At 43.3% G+C, this 5,349-nt stretch overlaps 1 non-coding gene across 1 annotated transcript; it reads right to left on the bottom strand.

The window, feature by feature from the left end:
- Positions 1–900: 900 nt before the first annotated feature.
- LOC112086920 lies at positions 901–1,007 on the bottom strand. Its single transcript, XR_002899774.1, has one exon. It is a non-coding gene; the product is annotated as a small nucleolar RNA R71 (small nucleolar RNA).
- Positions 1,008–5,349: the final 4,342 nt, after the last annotated feature.

The raw sequence follows: 5,349 nt of genomic DNA, 5'->3' as shown, positions 1-5,349 counted from the left end.
TGCTTTCTTGTTGCTGGTTTCACAAAACTCATCTTTGATAACTTGACTTAAGAACCTATCACATAAACTAGTGCCTAACTACCACACATATGGATTGACACCCCTTATACTACTTTGACAAGGGGACTGATAACCCATCTAAGGCTTTAAAAACCTTAGTTATCAATTGGCGCCGTTGCCATATTGTGTGGGAATTGTTAGCATTAGTTTCTGATATAGTTTTTGAGATCAAGTTTTTTTTTTTTAGGACTTTTCATTTGACATACAAGGCATCTTTCGAACGACGCCAATTCGAGATCGTGTCAAAGAGAAAGAGCTGTTCACTTGGAGAGGTTAGGAATGAATCAGCAAGTTGGGAATGAGCATCAGGCTCAAGAAGCTGATCAAGGTCAAAGAGCTGGTAATGGGATTGGAATTCAGGCTCAACAGGCTCAGGTCCATCAGGGACACGCTCAGGGTAACCAGAACCAAGACCGACCTCAGGTTAATCCACCACAGCCCCACCCAAACCCACCCATACGTCATCAGCCCCAACCAGTCTTTGTTGGTGAGAATGACCGAGCTTATGCACACCAGTATGGAGCAGGAATCAGGCCACCTCCTGTCCAAAACAACAACTTTGAGGTGAAGGCCTCTTTGATCAATATGGTTCAGAATCAGAAGTTCCATGGCTTACCTATGGAGGATCCCTTGGAGCATCTGGATCAGTTTGACAGAGTTTGTGATCTCACTAAGATCAATGGGGTATCTGAAGACAGTTTCAAACTGAGATTGTTCCCATTCAGCCTTGGAGATAAGGCACATCAGTGGGAAAAGAACCTCCCAAGAGGATCCATCCACACATGGGAGCAATGCAAGATTGCCTTTCTATCCAAGTTCTTCTCAAGCTCAAGGACTGCAAAGCTAAGGAACCAGATTTCCAGCTTCACTCAACATTCTAATGAGACCTTTGGAGAAGCTTTGGACAGGTTTAGAAGCTACACAAATAAGTGTCCACATCATGGCTTTTCAGAAGCCTCTCTCCTTAGCACTTTGTATAGAGGAGCTGTTCCTAAGATCAGGATTCAGTTGGACACAGCATCAAATGGAAATTTCTTGGCAAAAGAAATCAATGCAGCTATGGAACTTGTTGAGAACTTAGCCATGAGCCAAGACACTTATGGGGAAGATTATGATAGAAGCTATAGAGGAGAAGATTCTGGTAGACACCAAGAGCTGGAAGAGAAGTTTAAAGTGTTGAATATAAAGCTTGACAAAGCCCTAGCTGCCACTCAAAAGCCTATACACTATGTGAGTGAGGAGAAGAGATGCTTCACAAATATCAATGAAGAGGGTCTCACTCAAGAGGAGTTGCACTTCATTGGAAATCAAAACAAGTTCAATGGTTACAACAACTTCAACAACCACCAGAACTTGTCCTATAGGAGCAACAATGTGGCCAACCCCCAAGACCAAATATACCCTCCTCAAAGCTTTGTTCAACAGAATCAGTACCAAGGTAACTCCCAAGGTCAACAGGGTTTTCAGCAACCAGCGGTTCAGAATCAAGGGAATAGCTTCACAAATCAAGTCAGCCTACAGCCAAAGGCTCCACCTCCTGGTTTTGGCCCACCAACTGTTCAACAAAGTCCTGATTTCAATGTTCTTCTCCAACAGCTCTTACTAGGACAACAAAAGATGGTATCTGACCTGGAGACACTAGGTACTGAACTAAAGTCTATTAAAAAGAACAAGGGCATCTGCACTTCTGAACCACAAGTCTCTCTTCCTGGTAAAGCTCTTCAAAACTCAAAAGATTATTGCAATGCCATCTACTCCAGTGAGGACCATTCAGCTGCTGTGCAAGAGATTGAAGACCTCCTTTATGGTCAAGTTTTTACTGAGAATGCACACACTCAAGTAGATGAGGACACCATTATAGATGATTTCATTGGCTTCTTACATGAACTCAATGAGGACATTGAGAGCAAAAGTGTGGGGGCAGCCGGTTCAGTTCTTTCTGTTCAGCAAGGGAATGATTCAGTGTCTATTGAAACAAAGGAGCATCCAACTGGTCAAGCAAAGCTAACAGATTGTGCCTCCACCTCTGAATCAACTCAGATGAAGCCCACCTCCCTCCCAAAGCTAGGCAACCCAGGGAAGTTCACCATCTCTTGCACTCTTGGAAACTTTAGAGTTGAGAATGCTTTGTGTGATTCAGGCTCAAGTGTGAGTATAATGTCTAAAGATATGATGGAGAAGCTAAAGGTCAAGTCTATAACGTCCTACCCCTCTTCTATCACCTTTGGTGATTCCTACTCCAAGAAACCATATGGATTTTTAGAAGACTATCCACTTCAAGTTGGTGAATGCATAATTCCCACTGATTTTGTGATCATGAAGATGAAGAAGACCAAAGAGCTCCCCCTATTGCTTGGAACTGCATTTCTCAACACCACTGGTGCAATGATTGACTTTGATACTCAAAGAGTGGTGCTCACAAAGGTGGATAAGGATGCCTTTTACCCTGTTCAACCACCCTTAGCTGAATTTTGTGGATCAGTTGTTCAAGAGATAGAACCCCCTAAGGTACTTGAGATGAAGTATGTAGGAAGTGCTGGGATTTTAGGTGGATCCCAATCTCTCTCAGCTGTGGAAATGGAAAAAGAACCTCACACCAACTCTGTTTACAAGGATGGGACTGAACAGCCATTGATCAGAGAAGAAGACATCTTGCTCTCATGGTCTCCTACACTTAGTGATCTAAGGATGATTAACACCAAAAGTGATGGCTCAGCATCAGAAGGCAAGAGTATTAAACCTGATCTTTCTTCTCAAGACTTTGATCTCACTCCTTGGGTTGATGATGATGGTTCTCTGAAGTATAAGCTGGATTGCAATGGGAAGCCAGGTCTGTTTGCTGAAGTGAGGGCATGTCTCACAAGGGCCATCTTTGATAAAGACCCAGATGGTATTCAAGAGCTGGTGGACAAAGGTCTCAAGGTGGGATCTCAAGGACAAGGGTCTAATGGTTCCCAAAGGCAGCAAACCAACTCAGCTTTCTTGCTCAGGACCATTGAAGTGCTGAAGAGCATCAGTGCTCAACCTCACCCCAGCTGAAAACAGGTTTTTGAAAGTCAAACTTAGTGACTTTAAACAAAGTGCTCTTGGGAGACACCCCAAGCTTATCCTTGTATATAATCTTTTTATTCTTTTCTCTCATTTCTTTTTATGTTTTAGGATCTTTTGATGGGTTTTGTGAGTTGGTCTCAGGTTCTAGGTGATTTTTGGAGGACATAGCTCAGTGATGAATGGAATGGATCATGTGAGAGAGCTGAGAGAACTGTTTAAAGCCAGAAAAACTTGAAGAAGGCCTCAGTGCTACCTAGGTGTGCGGGTCAGTGCATAAAGAGTCCAGGCCGCAGCAAGACTCGCGATTTACTCCGGCCTGGGCGTGCTACCTGGTGTGAAATAACCCTGGCCGCACAAAACCTGGAGAAGTCCAAAATGTTTAAGTCCCATTTACTGCGGGATGGGCGTGCGGGTCAGAAGAGAGGGAGCTAGGCCGCAGCAAGGTTCGGAATTTACTCCGGCTGGGGCGTGCGACCTAGAAGCGTAGACGTTGAGCCGCACCAGAAAGAAGAAGGCCAAGGGTTCTAAGTCCAAAACCGTGCGACCTGGTGCTGCGGCCTGAAACCCAAGGAGTCTAAGTCGCACGATCGTTCGCAATTTACTCCGGGATGGTCGTGCGACCTGGAAAGAGGAAGGCCAGGCCGCACAGAAAGAAGGGAACCCAAAGAGATTAAGTCCCAAAACCTGCGAGATAAGCGTGCTACCTGGGAGTAAAGAAGACCAACCCGCAGCAAGACTCGGAATTTACTCCGAGATGGTCGTGCGGGTCAGAACAGAGGATGGCCAGGCCGCAGCAAAAGATGAACGGCCAGAATGCCTAAGTAACAGAAGCTGCGGGATGGTTGTGCGGGTCAGAACAGAGGATGGCCAGGCCGCAGCAAAAAGATGAACGGCCAAAATGCCTAAGTAACAGAAGCTGCGGGATAGGAGTGCGGGTTAGACATAGGATGACCAGGCCACACATCGAACCCCTCCTACTCATTGGGGTCTGATTTCAACAGCCACTAGGTAACACTCAAAACCTTGTAAATAGCATGTAGACTTTCTTTTTCTTTTGCATTTTGCCTGTTTGCTTTGGTTTCACTTCTTTCTCATACTTTTATAACACAAGGGACTGTGTTATTTAAGTGTGGGGGAGGAGTTTTATCCTTTACTAATCATGTTTTCTATTTTCTTATTTTACACTTTGAGTCTTGAGTCACATTCTAGTGCATATTCATCTAAGTGCATATAAAAACCAAAAAAATGGAAAAATCTGAAAACTTTTCACAAAAAAAATGAGCATGTAGTTGCATTCTCATTTTTAGGATTGAGTCTAGATTGCATTTGCATGTAGGTTGCATCTTGCAAGGAGTAATGATAGGTTTTTTAGAGAGTACATCACTTTGAGAACTTGAATTGAATATGCTTGTGAATCTTTTTCTATGCTTGCAAAGTCTGAAATGATTTGAATCTGAGAAGCAAGTTTGAATTGAACTCAACTCTAATTAAGTGGGAACTTTGAACCTGACTTGAAAATATCTTGTGATGCATTGTTTGAAAAAGCTTGTGGATACCAATATACATACTTGAGCTAGAACCACTGTTTTTACCACTCTTTTCCTTAGCTCAAGTAGCTGAATCCACATCATGGATCAGTTCCCATACCTTGAACCCATCCTTCTTTTAAGACAATGTTTGTGTGTGAATTGAAAGGCCACCTTGGATCAAACTTAGCAGAAAGTGTTAGGTTTAGAGCGACAAGGGCAGGTCTCATTGAGTGCTGTGTTCCAACATCAAGGAACTGAGAGTTTTGGCGAGGAATAAGTGTGGGGGAAAAGACCTTTTGGTGAGTGGAAAAAGGTGAGATGAGTGAGAAAGAGAGAGTGAAAATAACTAGGGGAATGAAAGAAAAAGAAGTCAGTCTTGGTGTTTTGAGAAAGTAAGCTCTGGTTTGTTGAAAAGAAGAGTCTAGCCTCTAAGTGAAAAAGAAAGAAAAGAAGCCAAAGGCTCAATGTTTTGTTAAGAAAGAAAGAAGAGGCTAGAAGTTGTAAAAGAAATAAAGAGCTGTGTAAAGTTTGAGTTCCAAGACTTGAGAGTGAAAGTGAAGAACAAATCCCCTAGTGAGAGGAAAATGAGTGTGAAAAGTGAGGTTTTTGAGCAAGAGAGGAAGCTTTGAGTAGAGGGTGGGGAGTGATGAGTCTTTGCCCTTGTATGCATAGGTTGCTTTTTACCTTTAGCATTCTGCCAAAGTTTGAT

Source organism: Eutrema salsugineum, unplaced genomic scaffold (genome assembly GCF_000478725.1).
Source record: "Eutrema salsugineum unplaced genomic scaffold, Eutsalg1_0 scaffold_2, whole genome shotgun sequence".
Taxonomy (NCBI): domain Eukaryota; kingdom Viridiplantae; phylum Streptophyta; class Magnoliopsida; order Brassicales; family Brassicaceae; genus Eutrema; species Eutrema salsugineum.
This window is presented reverse-complemented; position numbering and strand designations above follow the sequence as displayed.